The sequence below is a fragment of the Mustela putorius genome, unplaced genomic scaffold, assembly GCF_011764305.1.
Source record: "Mustela putorius furo isolate JIRA1106 unplaced genomic scaffold, ASM1176430v1.1 tig00003834_pilon_pilon_pilon, whole genome shotgun sequence".
In the NCBI taxonomy this organism is placed as follows: Eukaryota; Metazoa; Chordata; class Mammalia; order Carnivora; family Mustelidae; genus Mustela; species Mustela putorius.
Window position 1 is genome coordinate 31,556,154 of NW_025421987.1, and position 16,432 is coordinate 31,572,585.

The 16,432-nt window shown below is 36.6% G+C and overlaps 1 protein-coding gene across 5 annotated transcripts in view; it reads left to right on the forward strand.

Moving 5' to 3' along the window:
• The window catches only part of ALCAM (activated leukocyte cell adhesion molecule), a 210,150-nt gene that overhangs the window by 135,680 nt on the left and 58,038 nt on the right, over nt 1–16,432 (forward strand). The gene's annotated exons all lie outside the window — the stretch shown is intronic.

Sequence of the window (16,432 nt, forward strand, 5' to 3'; positions counted from 1 at the left end):
TAAAGGTTGAATCACATTCTAGTGTGTGTGTGTGTGTGTGTGTGTGTGTGTGTATATACATATATATTTTTTATCCATTCATTTATCGGTGGACACTTAGATTGTTTGCATATTCTGACTACTGTGAATAATGCTGCAATGCAGATATCTTGATATAGTGACTTTCTTTCCTTTGGATATAAAACCAAAAGTGGGATATCTGGATCATATGATAATTCTGGTTTTCAGTTTTTGAGCACCTCTATACTATTTTCCATGATGGCTGTACCAATTCACATTCCCACCAACAGTGTATGAGGATTCCATTTTCTCTACATCCTCACTAATCTTTATATTTGACTTTTTAGTAATAGCCTTTGTAGGAAGTGTGAAGTGATATCTCATAATTTGGATTTGTATTTCCCTAATGATAGTGATGTTGACCATCTTTTCATAATAGGTGATATTTATGGAGTTCTTAATGTAATGAAAAACATTCTTTTAAGCAATTACACTTTATTAATTTAATATTCATAGTACCCCTATGAGCTTGATCCTATAATTGCCTGCCATCTAGTAGTTGGGAAACATGAGCACGTATAGGTTAAATAACTCTTTGTAAGTCACCTACCTGCCTAGTACCAGGGCTTGCGTTGTACCCATGAAGCTGGAGTCCAGAGACCATGCCTTGACCACTATTTTATACTATTTGTGGGATAGGTAACTTATTTATAGTTGTATGCCTGGTAGGGATATAGTACCTGGCATATTGTAGCTAATCAATAGCTCTATATGTCCAGTGTATTTGAATTAATATGAAACGGAAACTTTTGGACTAAGAAAAATTTTATTTTCAAAAGTTTATAGAAACAAGGAATTATGTAAGGAACAATTTAAGAAAAAATTCAGGAATGTTTTACAAAGGTCAATAATTAAATACTTATTTGATATTAAAGAGACACACCCTGTGGTTCTTGATATTTAGCATACACTTTTTTTCCCCCTACAGTTTCTCATTTATATCAATAGTATTGAATAAATGCTTAACCCATATTTACTATAGTCTGTTCTTCAGGCACGTAAGTTTTCCACTGTCAATAGATTGCACTGGCTTTTCCATATACATCATCATAAATTGTCTTAAAGCTACAAAAGTTTTAGAATGAGTAGCACACTTCCATAATGATAACTTTCTGAAGTACATGTGTATCAGTTGTTTTCATTAACCATATGTGTTTTCCTTGAGTGAAAACTGTTAGGTAAGATGTTGTATTGGGAATTTCCTTTGTAGAGTAGCTTCCAGTTTTTTAAAATCAGAAGAATTGGTCGGTTATTTATTTGAGAGAGAAAGAGAGAAGAAAAGGGTTGGGGAGGGGCAGAGAGAGAGAGGCTTAAGCAGACCAAACGTTCAGCATGGAGCCCAGCATGGAGCCCAGCGTGGGGCTCGATCTCATGACCCTGAGATCATGATCTGAGCCGAGACCAAGAGTCAGATGCTTACCCAGCTGCCCCACCCAGGCACCCAGAATCAGTGGATTTCTGAATAACAAACTGTAAAGCCATATTGTTTCTACCTAGAAGGTATTTAATACATACTTACTGACTGAACATGTACCATTAATCATATTTGTATGTTGAGGCTGCTGACAATTCAGAAATGATTCAAAAAAAAAAAAGAATTTTGAAGTTGATTCCAGAGATGTTCTTTATCATCTGTTCGTGTACACGGAGAGGCAGAATTGTGGCTAAATAAGACTTAGGGCAAATAGGACTTAAAGGACTCTTCAGAGGGAAGCTAAGTTGAAAATTACCCTTGGATTTTCAAACAGTAACACAGTCTTAATATTTCAGTCTTTTTTATTTGCTTTATTTGTTTGTTTTCTAATTAACTACTTCGGAAGGGGAAAGCTTTAGGAGTACTTTCAGTTAATAGAACTCAAATGAGATTCATAAACCAAAGATGTAGACTAAAGCCTTGCTGAGACTCTTAGAGCTCGTTTCTGTAACCTGGCAATCTTTTAATGTATAGGAACAATGAACCTTTTTTAACCTTAATGACATTATGGTCTTTTGAAGCTGTTAAAAATAGCAGAGCCAAAGAGGTAATATAATATTCAGTTTAGGGGAATTTTGAGTGTCATTATCTCCCTGAGCAGTAACCATGAACAAATGATCAAAGACATTGTGTCTTTTAAATGGAAAGATGAACCGAATATGTTAGCACCTCAGTGGGATTGGGAATATGTGGGAAACAAAATCATAAGACAGCAGTTGCTGGGCTGCACACAGCCATCCAGGACACTCTGTTCAGCAGGGGTCTTGGTGTTGTCAGCACCCGCTGATATCTGCCCAGGGATTCAGCTGCCTAGACTGAGATCACCTTTGCTGTTGGATGCAAAGCTTTGCCATTGATTTTTATGTCCTTCCCTCTACCATAAGCAAGGGAATTTAGGTAAGATAGTCTAAATATAGAGTGCATATATCATAGACCAAAGAAACTATGTGCATCAGTTTTTTTAAGAGTACGTTTTTATCTGTTCTGGGTTATAGACCAGAAAGTAGAGTTTCCAAATACTCCTTCGACTCTCTCCAGCCCCTAGTTTCTAGTTATTAACAGTTATTAACATTTTGCATGGATGTAATTAATGTACATTGCTATAATTGATGAGTCAATATTGATAGGTTATTATATCAACTCTAAGTCTATAATTTACATTAGAATTCCCTTTTTGTGCTGTACTTTTTATGGGTTTTGACAAATGTATAATAACTTGCATTCAGCATTATCAGAATAATTTTACAGCCCAGGAAATCCCCTATGCTCCTCCTACATGTCCCTGCCTCCCTCTGTTCGAACCTCTGACCACCACTGATGTTTTTGCTATCTTCATAGTTTTTGTCTTTTCTGTCATAATCCTGCAGAATGTAGCCTTTTCAGATTAGCTTCTTTCACTTAGCTTTGTGCGTTTGAGTCTTTTCATGTCTTGATAGCTCATTTCTTCATTTCTGTCTGTTGCTGAGTAATTGTCCATTGTATGGCTGTATCATAGTTGGTTTGGTTTATCCATTCACCTACAGAAGGACATCTGGGTTATTTCTAAAACTGATTAAGTATGAATAAAGTTGCTATAAACATTCACGTGCAAGTATTTTGTGAACTTAAATTTTCAACTCACCTAAAAGTTATAATTCTGAAAAGTTTTTTTTTTTTTTTAATGCAAAGGCAGGTTTTTAAGTTAGAAGTACTTGACATGAATCCCAACCTTTTCATTTTGTTCATCCAATCAGTTTTTCTTGGTAATCTATTACTGTTCTGAGTATGTGAAGTGCTCTTCCGCCTGTCAGCTGAATGCCTCATCCTACACTAAAGGACCTTAATATACCTCTGGTTCCTTATCTGTAAGATGTCTACCACTTCAATTATTTGCAGTTTTTTATGTTATTTTGAGAATTAGGTGAGCTATCATGGACGGAATTCGGTTTATTTCTGGCAACAAATGGTCAGCTGCTGCATAACATCACACTGAGAGAGATGGTCATATATATTCATTTGTTTTCTTTCTAGTCCCTCCAGTCTATAGATTTTTAAATATTTAAGTCTAAATATAGAAAACATTTTAATACCTTTCAAATAATATTCCCAAATTAGCCACAGTATAAAATGAAATAAAAACCTATAATCATTTTCTATGTATCTGTAGTCATGAGACTTGAACATGAATTGAGAATTAATTTTGAACTCTGGCTCCACTGTATGCTGGCCTGGTCATGTTCGTTTACTCTCTTGGCTTTGTTGGGTGAATAGTATCTTACCAGTAAAGTGAGGCATCATGATATTTCTTCATCTTGCAGATTTACTTGCTTATCATACAGAAGAACTTTTATGAGACTCAAATGTAGAAGTGCACAATGTATATAAAAGAATATTGCAGGGTGCTGGTGGCTCAGCAGGTTAAGCCTCTGCCTTTGGCTCAGGTCATGATCTCAGGGTCTTGGGATCAGCCTTGCATCAGGCTCTGCTCAGCAGGGAGCCTGCTTCCCTTCCTCTCTCTCTACCTGCCTCTCTGCCTACTTGTGATCTCTCTGTTAAATAAATAAATAAAATCTTTAAAAAAAAAAAAAGAATATTGCAAACTACAAAGCATTATTGAAATGTCCATTACTGGGGCACCTGGGTGGCTCAGTGGGTTAAGCATCTGACTCGGTTTCAGCTCAGGTTATGATCTCATGGGTTGGGGATTGAGCCCTGTGTTGGGCTCCCCCCTTAGCAGGAGTCTGCTGGAGAGTCTCTCCCCCAGCCCCTCCCCCTACTGACACAAGCTTCCTCTCTCTCTAAAATAAGTAAGCAAATTTTTTTAAAAGTCCATTATTATTTATATTATTGCTCTAACATGACTTTATTTTTAACTTAGCTAACCCCTTACTAAATCAAGTATACTTTTTAAAAACTGCCTCCATACCAAAATCCCAATTTTCTTGAATCCAATAGTCTACTAATGTCAGAGGGTCAGTCAGTATAGTTATGTTCTGCCTCATTTCTCCCATGTATTAGCCAGGATCTTTTGAGAAGCAGATATCAAAATAGATTGAACATGTAAGGATTGTACAAGGGAAACACCTAAATGAGAAAAAAACGAGGAAGGAGCTGGTGGGTGGGGAAAATCGTCAGAATGCAATGAGAATCTGACATTAGGGGAACGAGAGACAGAAGGAAGATTGGTGGACACATTTTACACTGTTGTGTAGTCTAAGGAAGTTTCACCAGGGAAATGAATTCCTTGAGCTGTAGTTAGCCTTCAGAGGAGTCCCTTGTCTCCAAGAACCTTGCCTGTCTTTAGTAGCCCTCCTCTGCTCAGTCTTGAGCCCGCAGCAGCCCAGGGAAAGTGTGACCTCAGCACAATTGGTGATGGATCTCGGAGCACAGCAGTTGAGTTCTTTCGTAAGTTACTCTTACTGTGGCTGGGGGTCTGTGAGGTACGTTTTCATGTCCATCACACTTCATGGTTTCCCTTGGATATAAAGAGGAAGCACTTACTTAGTTGTTGACGCTTAAATAAGAATGTGAAGCTGAAACAGGAGCAGGTGAACCATGATGCAAACTTTAACAACCACAGAAGAGCTGCTGAATGCAGACACCTTTTCAGTCTACAGAAGAGCCATTTTTTCTGTTGTAAGAACTTGTTTTTCTGATCTAGGTTTTGTCTTGTCTTGTTTTGGGGGGATTATTTTGTCCATGTTAGGTAGTCTTCCAGTAATTCTTCTGGGGGTCATTTTACCGTTTCCTAAATCACAGCCTAAGTGTGGGCACATTTTTAAAATCACAGTAAGCCTCTGGTTCTCCAAGGCAAAGCATTCAGTGAGTTAAAATCTTTGCGAGTAAAGGAAAGTTTCAAAGCTGGAGGCAACTTCAGGTCCAGATTTTATAAGATATTTAAAGCATGCCTCCATCTGACACCATTAGAAATGATAAAACTACTTTTCAATACAGCTTCCTATATTTTTCATCTCTACCCATTGCCTTCCTAAATTATCTTGTTCTCTTTCCCACTTTTCCTCCCACTCATCAATTAAGAATAATGACTGTCAGGGAAAATGGAATATATGAAAAGTTATTGTTAATATTAATAGAAGACAGGATTGTCTAAGTTTATGCATTCCAGAGTTATTTCATTGAGCTTTCACCGTTGGCAAGCTATAATGGGTGTTGTTTTGTGCGCTTACTTGGTCCTTAAGGTGACATAAGATCTATCAAAGCTGGAAGATGATTTCAGTTTCAAAGAACAGATTCTGCTGATTTTCTAAGCATATGCAGCTATTTGTTTTATTTTAAAATTTCATCTTTCCTGTGGCTTTAATTTCTTTTAAAAATTACCTTGAACAAATGTTTCTATTTCTCCTTCCTTCTCAAAACTGGAAGACTAGATCTTCCAGTAAAGAGTTTAATTCCTTTCTCTTTTAATTAACATATAATGTATTATTTGTTTCAGGGGTACAGCACTGTGATTCATCAGTCTTACACAATTTAATTCTTTAAAAAAGGGAACCATGCCATAAAAGCCATCATTTTTTTCCCCTATGACCTTATGTTATATTACAGCCCCTCTGGGGAGATCTCAATTAAAAGCATGAAATTTACACAAATCTAAACCTCGGAAATCAGCCAGCAATCTGTACCGAATCTGTGGGAAAACCTATTTAATAGCTTTTTAACCTTATTACTTACCATGTTTGATTGTACAAATATATTTCCTCAGGAGACATAGACAGTGCTAATTGGGATTCATGTGAAGAAAAGAGCAAAAACCTATTTAAACCTATGTAAATATCTTTTGATACCCAGTTAGAGACTTGATGTGGAGTACACCAGTAGCAACCATATTGGACTAGGTCACTCAGCCAATCAAAACCAAAAAACAGAAGTCACCTACTCTGCTCATTCAGTAGCCCTAACAATTTGTTTGCTATCCCTGGTTAATTTAGCACCTCAATTATAAAATAAAATTATCCAACACTGTTGAATATTAATTGAAATGCTAAAGAAATGCAATTAACACTGCTGTTATTAACAGAAGCTGTCTGTGAAAACAATGATGATCTTATTGATTAAAAGTCTTTCTGATACATTTTTTTCTAAGGCATTTGAGGAATATTAAAGCTATTAGGAATTTGTTGTTTGGGGGTTTGGAAGTGTTATCAAGGACAGCTTTTATTTTCTCAAATCAAGAGATTTTTTGTTGTCATGGCATTAAATTATTTGCAGAAAACAAATTTATTCTGTCACAATAATTATGAACTCTCTCTGAAGACAGACTCTAGTCTAAATTCCAAAAGTTTCCATTACTTCAGATGATGCAATTAAGGTCTTTTGTGAAGCGTAGTGCCTGTTTTCCTGTTGATAGTGTTTTTCTATTGATAGTGTTTTCATGAATACAGTACAGTTATTGTTCTTGTTAAAATAATTGAATTGTATTCACAATTTCAATACAACTTATATGACAAAATGCACAGAAAAATGTTACTTTTTACCATTCAAATAGAACTGATATTCTGAATTCGTTAAACCTGGAATTTCATGCTGAGAAAATGTTCAGAGCAATGGAGCATAAATGTATTCATCTTTCCTTTGCATTATTTTAACCTGGAGGAGTGTTCAAATATTGGTTTCTTCCATCACCCCTTTAGTTAAGCTAATTCCCAAATGATGTCCTCAAAAGATGGACACAGGCAATGCAGGAACTAATAAGGGAAATTGAATTGGAGGAGGGGAGCCAAAGGAAAAGAAAATGTTACCAGTTTTTTTCATTGTCTTGACTAATGTGTATGAGTGGAGGATTGTCCTTTTATAAGCATCTTAAAGACAAAACCTCAAGTCCTAGGTAATTTGGGGAAGTATGAAAGGAAAGAATAGTCAATTTTGTGAACTTCAACTAACATAAATAATTCATTATACAGATGCTTTAATTTTTATAATGAGTAAACTATGTGGTATAAGAATAAAATACAGAACATTGTTCTTTTCATATATAAAATTAAAAATTTCAGTTTCAAGATAGTCTTTCTATACCCTCCCCCCATCACACACATTCAGAGCAGGAAGTGTTTTTATTTCATTTTGTCCCCACGAAGGGACCAATGTTTCAACATTTTGGCGTAGACCCCATAGGCTCATGGAAAGCTCATCACTGGGGAATGATGACTTGGTAAAACAGAGGGTTCTTTGTGGGACAGATGTGTGGAAATCCCAGTTTTACCCTCAGAGACAGAGCGTGAGAAGAGTTGCCAAAGAAACCCTAAATCCTGGTGCTTTTAGTCACATTTCAAATGTAAATCTAGATCTGTACACTGGTTTGCATGTATGTTATAGTCCATTAAAAAGTTTTTAAAGTAGGGCGCCTGGGTGGCTCAGTGGTTAAGCCTCTGCCTTCGGCTCAGGTCATGATCTCAGGGTCCTGGGATCGAGCCCCGCATCGGGCTCTCTGCTCAGCAGGGAGCCTGCTTCTCCCTCTCTCTCTGCCTGCCTCTCTGCCTGCCTCTCTGCCTGCCTCTCTGCCTACTTGTGATCTCTCTCTATGTCAGATAAATAAAATCTTAAAAAAAAAAAAAAAAAAAAAAAAAAAAAAAAAAAGTTTTTAAAGTAAAAATAGCATTGGGGGGGGCAATTTTAAGATACTGATTTCAAAACACTACAAAACCCCTCACTTCCACATCAATGGATTCCCTGGAATTTTAAAGGAAAAGTATGTGGTTTTCTGGAATGTTAAATGCAGAGAAAAGAATATGGGCTTTAAGAATATGATCTTATCGAGTTCCTTTCGATGTAGTACAGTAGAGCTTTATTTTACCCATTATTATTGAACTCCAGTGATGTTCATGATGCTGCAACAAGTTTCAAAATGAGAAAAATGTAGGCTTTTCCTTCAGCTATGTTGCAGCATAGTGGAGGAAGTAAGCTGGTAATTTCTCCTTTTTTCAAAAAGAAATGAAGCTTTTAAATGCATGAATAAATACATATATATGTTTAGAACTTACACTAGGAGAACAGTTTTTTATTTTCTTTAGTTTTTGCACATTGCTGGTCTCCCATCCTAGAACAGTGCTTGGCACAGAGAAGGTACTCCATAGTCAATGAATGAATGAATGATAAAAATTATAAATACTGAAATATATAGAGAGAAGAATAGTGTGTTTGGATCCCACTTGTGTTCAGTGGGTCAAGGAGAGCACTGTATGGATATATACTTTATTGCTTCTGTATTAGCAAACATTTAAGTCCCTCCAGTTTTTTTAATACTCAAAATAATGCTGTATTAACTTTGTATACATTTGTGCATTTGTACAAAAACTTTTATAGAATAGATTCTCAGCAGTAGAATTACTGGATCAAAGGGTATTAGCATTTTTAATTTTACAGATACCATCAAATTGGGCTTCTACAGATTCTTTTCAATTTAGAATAAGCCTTAAGCATTTTATTTTATTTTTTTTAAAAAGTTTTTTTTTTTTTTTTTTTTTTTTTTTGCAGGGGAGAGAGAGTGCCTGAGCAAGTGCATGAGTAGGGGGAGGGGTAGAGGGAGAGCGAGAAGCCTGACTCATGCCAGGACCCCAGAATCATGACCTGAACCAAAGGCAAACACTTAACCCACTGAGCCACCCAGGTGCCCTTAAATAGTTTATCTTTTATTTAAGTTTACTTTTGACCATCTGATGAAAGCTTTAAATTCTCTTTCTATAAAAACAAATGTTTTCATATCCCACAGTTTGTGGACTTTTAAAGTAACTGTAGAGTTGTCATCCATGCCCTAACATTCATTTGTGGAACCCAAGTTAAATTCTAATAAGCACAGTAGAATCTTTACATTTACCCATTGAAAATTCATGAAGTATTTCTCAGAAAACAAAAATAAAGGTTCACAACATAAATCACTTCTACTGGCTTTTAAATTAGTTTTTTAAAAGATTATTTATTTATTTATTTGACAGCGGGAGAGAGAGAGAGAGAGAGATCACAAGTAGGCAGTCAGGGGTGTGGGGTAGGGAACCAGGTTCCCCACTGAGGAGAGGCTGATGCGGGGGCAGATCCAAGGACCCTGAGATCATGACCTGAGCCAAAGGCAGAGGCTTAACCCACTGAGCCACCCAGGTGCCCCGCTTTTAAGTCATTTTTAATTAAACTTTTTGCTTATAATAAAGTGGCCTCAAGAGGAATCCAAATGTTAGTGCTGGTGATGAAAGTGAAGAGAAAGTAGATCTAATAGTTTCTTGCATTTTATTAGGGCAATCTTATGTGCCTCTATGAATTTGAGAAAACTGCCAGTCAGGACATGTTCCTTATGAAGATCAAAGATCTACTATGTAGAAATTACTGTAATAAAAAAAAAGGAAGCTTGCTATAGGAGAGAAAGCCAAATGCCATTCGGTGCCTCTACATGGTCCCTCGCTAGGACGTGCTGGTGAAATAGTTCTTTTTTTTTTTTCCTCTTTAAAAAGATTTTATTTCTTTCTTTGACACAGAGAGGGAGAGAGAGAAAGAGAGCGAGTGCACACAAGCAGGGAGAACAGCAGAGGGAGAGAGAGAAGCCCAGTCTCTGCCAAGGAGGGAGCCCGATGTAGGACCTAATTCCAGGACCCTGGGATCATGACCTGAGCTGAAGGTAGACACAACTGATTGAGCCACCCAGGTTTCCTAGTGAAGTAGTTCTTATCTAAAAAAGGTTCATTCAGTGTTCAGGTCAGATGAAACTACCTGCCTTCACCGATATCCTCGAGCTCATTGCAGGGATTCCTTCTCTCATTCCCACAGCACTTAGTTTACAGCAGCTCATGTTCCTCAAGGAATAGATCTTGGTAGTATAGATAGTATATATCTTGGTATTTTATATATATATATATTTTCCTCCCATAAAGAACATCTAACGTTTTGCCTCTAGTAGGTATTCAATAAATACTTTGATGAATGATTGTATGTATAAATAGGTGATCGTTGAGATAGGCCTTAAAGGATATGGATGGATTCAACCAAGGCCCAAGGAACAATGACAAAAATGAGGCAGAGATGGGGCAAAGCCTGAGTTAATCAGGAAAAACAGTGACTTATCCAGCCTCATACATTATTCCAGGCTTCTAGTGTGATGAAGTATCAGGCAATGGTAAATTGAGAAGACAGTTTTCAGTACAGGCATGCAAATACCAATACTGTATTTTTAAAATTTTACTGTTTTTATAGAACTCTTTTCTAGGACATAAGTCATTATATTGACCTCTAGTTTCCTAAAAAGATAGATATTTCAAGCATTATAATATACCAGACTTGGAAGTAAAGAGCACATATGTTAAAACATAATCTTGGGCAAGTGAGGGATAGGGTGGCTGGGTTATGGACACTGGGGAGGGTATGGTGAGTGTTGTGAATTGTGTAAGACTGATGATTCACAAACCTGAAGCAAATAATACATTATATGTTAATAAAATTTTAAAAAACCCACAAATATTAAAAAATATATATTCCTGGGTATTAGAAGTATTTTATAATTTAGTAAGATGGCCCTTTCTCCTCTAAATGTTACTCCACAGTGGCCTAACAATTTATGGTTATAATCCATGTATAGAATTGGAGGAACCACAGGAAGAAAGAGAAAGAAAGAATCACCGTTTTTCTTGTCTATAGGCATTACATAGTTACACCTACATCGTGGCATGTGGCACAAGTAAAAGACCACCCAGAAAGCAAATTTTGAGTAAACGTCTTCCTATTGCAGGTCCAGCAAAAACCCAGCTCGGTCCCCAAGTACCCATTTGTTGAAGAGAAATTGAAAAGCAGGGTAGGAAAACACTTTTGTCTACTTCCCCAAATAACATATTTGTCTACTTCCCCAAATAACATATTCCATCAGATGTCTTAGCCTGTCGCCATCAATTCTAAATTACTTGGGAATTATTTTTTTTTAAAGATTTTATTTATTTATTTGACAGGGAGATCATAAGTAGGCAGAGGGGCAGGCAGAGGTGGAGGGGGGAGCAGGCTCCCTGCTGAGCAGAGAGCCTGATGCGGGGCTCGATCCCAGGACCCTAAGATCATGACCTGAGCCAAAGACAGAGGCTTAACCCACTGAGCCACCTAGGTGCCCCTACTTGGGAATTATAAGCCCTGTATCTGTCTCTCTCAGCCTCCCTCAGTCTCACTTCTTACTTGTTATGTACCACATGACCTTCACAAAAATCGTAAATTCTTATTTACGATAGGAGGAATTATGAAGTACATTTGCCTCATTGAGTCATAAAGTCACAGGTTTGAAAGACACTTTAAAGGTATCTAGTTTGGGGTGCCTGGGTGGCTGAGTCTGCTCAGCAGGGAGCCTGCTTCCTCTTCTCTCTCTGCCTGCCTCTCTGCCTACTTGTGATCTCTGTCTGTCAAATAAATAAATAAAATCTTAAAAAAAGGTATCTAGTTCACCCTCTATCAATAGATATTTTATCACATTAAATAAAATACATATAGTACATATAGCTTAGAAAATATATATAGTATGTATAATTTGTGCTTGATCATAATACATGAAGTAGATTTGCTAAAATAGAATATTTTTTTGTAATCTCTGTGAAGAGATTGGATCTCAAATCCCCAGAGTCAGGAATCAATCTCCCTATCATAGTTGAATATAATGTGTTTCTGTGAGGAAAACAAAGTTGATAATAGCTAAGTGTTATTATGTGCCACTTCTGCCTCCGTCCCTCTGTTCATATTGAGTGATTATTTAGTCCTATACTGAGATTCTACTTTACAACAATGATCAACAGAAACCAATTTTATTGAATACAGAAAACCAGTAGTTGAAGATCTAAACTAGCAGTTTCAACTAGATGGAAGTTTGGTGGGCAGTTTTGCCTTCCAGGGGACATTTGTCCTGTCTAGTAACTTTTCATTGCCATAGCTGGGAGTAGGGCACTACGAATGTCATTAGTGATGAGGTTGAGAAACACAGCTATGAACTGATGTTACAAAATATTTATATGTTTAATTAGAATTCTGTATGTCTTAATTCATTAAAAAGAAAAAAGCTCATAGGGACACTAGCATGTTTACCTGTCAAAATCAGTCAAATAAATATGAAAGTCATTTCTAAGGATAGCTTTCTCAATTCTACTTGCTTCCTCCCCAGCAATTCCTCTGCACAAATAAATTTCTCCAAAATTTCTGTAGAACTGTAATTTAGTTCTTATGTCCTAAGTTCTGTGCCAGTTGTGATTGTGAATAACGCTTCTATGTCACCTAACAGAGCTACAGAGCTTAGAACAATGCTTCGAAGGATGAGGATGATATTGAAGTGTTAGTGCAATAAAAAATAATTAACCAGGCTAAGCTACAGCATGTGAAAATAGACTCTATAATTCTCCTCCTCTTTTCTATATTATTTACTGTTCTGCTTGAAATGTAGTGGCAGGTTCTGAATTTTAAGATACCTCCATTCAAAATGTCTGTATATCAGCAATGCAAAGGGAATGATTACTCTGAACTTGATAGTCTTTAAGAATTAGTTTATACAGAAAAAGTATACCTCACCAATATGGGCACAATAATTAAATTTTTATTAGTTCACTTAGAAATGAACTGTGTTCATCTAATTTCAAAAATTATACCAGAGTCTGTTTCAGTGCCTCCTTAAATTATTTGCTGTACAAAATGCATAACAAAGCTATGTTGTATTTATGATCACTTATCTGAGATTTGATATGTCAGAATTATTGGGCTTGGAGATTTTTCTTAAAATATTTTATTTATTTATTTATTTGAGAGACAGAGAGAGCATGAGAGGCGAGAAGGTCAGAGGGAGAAGCAGACTCCCCATGGAGCTGGGAGCCTGATGCGGGACTCAATCCCGGGACTCCGGGACCATGACCTGAGCCAAAGGCGGTTGCTTAACCAACTGAGCCACCCAGGTGCCCCGGAGATTTTTCTTATGCTGTGCTTTTCCCATTGTGTTTTTTATTGAATTCTCCTATATAACCTTCTTAGTTCTATTATTCTTTATCTGTAGTTATTAACTCTTCCTTAAAAAACTTCTTAAATAATTACATACTGCTTCTTGAGTGTAACACATTTTTGCATTTTATTTTATGTTGGGACATTTTGATGGCAACAGCAATATTAATAATTCATAATAATACCTTACATTTATAGAACATACTTAATACAGAAGGTTTTTAGCTCAGTTTAAAATATCTTATGATACATACATATACACAAAGATATAACATGTACAATATAGAAATGCACACACTTGTGCCCACACTCATTCCTTTTATATTTTATATTTAGCTTTGAGGAAAGACATCGTGATCATTCTATATTTGTAATAGTGTCCAATAATCTCTAGTCTACAAAAACATGAATAATTTAACCAACTAATATTGCAGGGAGAAAATTGCAGGGGAATTTTAGTGAGTTAAATTTAATTCAGACTTGGCAAATCCAAGATAGAATCTTTTGCTTCTGTGAAAAGTGTAAACAGAACCATTTGTGTTGACAGGTACTTTGGGTCTCACTGGCACTTCATCTCAAAGACTGAGACATCTGTAGGAATCAGGATGCTAATTCATCACCAAATCACAGTGGTTATGTAGCCATTTTATCTCTGCAGGGTTAGGGATGTTAGCTGTACCACAGATTCAAGCCTTTGGTCTTTTTCCCAGATGAAAGTGGGAGTTGGTATACGCTTAGAAGAGAGGAACGTTGATGACTATAGCAAACTTGACAGTTATTTCGGAAATTTCATATCTTTGACTCCTAGGAGTCCAACTGATTATCATCCTCTGTGCCCTAAGACTAGAGACCAGGGCTTCTGTCTATAACCATTGGCCTTTTAGCTGCTGCCCTTAGGCTTGTCACATTTCTTATTTCCCTTAGGTTTCTTATGCAGAGTCCTGTTCTGGCTAATTTGGGATCTCAAGATGTCATTAAAAGACCCAACTCATGAATTCTCAAATACTTTGCAAAACAACCCTTTGCTTTGTGGTCATCACCGTAAGAAAAAAAGAAGGCATTTCACATGATCATTCGTAAACCACAGAGCACAGATAATCCTTAATTTCTCCTGAAATTAATAATAAAGTTCGGTAGAGAGAAATACTCCATGATCTCTTACAAGGTGTTTGCTTTGTGTTTGTTTCTCTTCAGAAACGAGTGCCCTGCAAGCGTAAATCCATGTTCTCCGGTATCAGAGGCAATCTAGGACAGCCTTTATTAGAGTATGTGGTAGGAATAAGAATTCCCAAAGTTCTGGGGTGCCTAGGTGGCTCAGTGGGTTAAAGCCTCTGCCTTCGTTCGGCTCGTGTCATGATCCCAGGGCTCTGGGATCGAGCCTGGCATCAGGCTCCCTCCTCGGTGGGAGGAGGGAGAATGCTTACCACCACCAACCCCCCCCCTCCCCCGCTTCCTGCCTCTCTGCCTATTTGTGATCTCTGTCTGTCAGATAAATAAATAAAATCTTTTAAAAAAGAAAAAAAAAAAAGAATTCCCGAGGTTCCAATGGTACCAACTCCTCCCTGATTTTCAAAGATGTTAATTTAATAATCAAAATGGAAAGGATTTCAGAACATTCAAGTGAGAAATCCAATATCATGCCTGTTTGATGCCAAGCATTGTTTCTGGGGATACAAAGATAAGAATATATGGTCCCTTTATTGTTGTAGTTGTACTTCAGTATGCTAATAATACACGATGTACTTGAAATTCCTGTATCTTTAAAATCTGTTACAAAATTTGGTATCCATATAGCACATTAAAGTTCTGTAAGGAAGAGAAAAGGAAAAGGGTCAGTAAGAAATAGTAAAGAATTACATTTTTTGCATAAAGAATTTTCTTGTTTTCCCTGTGTACCTAGCAAAGGATTCACCTCCTTGGAACCTAAGCTCTAGAGTGTGAACTGTTCTCACTCCTTGACCAACCATGGGAGTACCACCGATTGTCAAAAGAAGGTGTGCTTTTACAAGTGATAGGAGATAATTAGAGGGGTGCGTCCTGCCATAATTTAAATTATAGGTCTGGATCATCTTAGAGTTGTTATATATTCAAGTGAGTTGGCACATACTGGTGAAAAAACATTAAATTACAAAATTGTTTTCTTGGGTTGGCATACCTATGCCAGTGCAGTGCATCAACGGATCTTAAAATACATGTTAAAAGTTCCACATTTAGCATACAAAGCATTATAGAAAACAGGTACTATATTGAGAAATAAAGTAACTTTTAATTCTCATTAGTTTGCATATCTGCAACCACATATCTAAACCCTCACAATTTGTATTTTAACAAGGCTGAAGAGACCATGTCTTTATTTATAGTCTATGTGCTGCAGTGGTTTGAAGGTAAAAGGAATTAAAGTTACAGTTTGGGAAACACTAAACAATTTAAAAGCTATTGAGGTAATTTTTATTATAATACTGAACATATGATAAACAGTTCTGGAAAACTACTTGTCTTCAATAGCCAGTGAAAAGCACATTATCATGGCTTACACTTTGTATTCTTTATTTTAACAATGTAAAAATGCTGGAAACTAATTGTTCTGAGGCATATTTACATGAAGTTTGTGTTTCTTGTAATGATTTTGTTCACTGTGGCAAAATTGCTTTAAAGGAAGTACCTTCTTCAGTTGACAGGATTTTAAAAAAGGAATTTTATTACCTTTTTGTTCTTTACCAAAGGTAATGATTTTTATCCCTATATGAAATTTTCCTATGCATTGTGATTGATGGGTAACAGTCAAAGTGTCCACTGTCTTGTTTTCTCAGAAAGTCATAAAATGGTATTTGTGTTTCAAATGGCCTTAGCTTTGCACTTCAGCACCACCTGGTGGATAAAATATCTTTCTCCCCGCCCCCCCACTACAGTTTCAAATTAAGTTAGCTCGTTCACACTCTATCCAGTGATGACATTTCTTAATAGATATTTAATTGT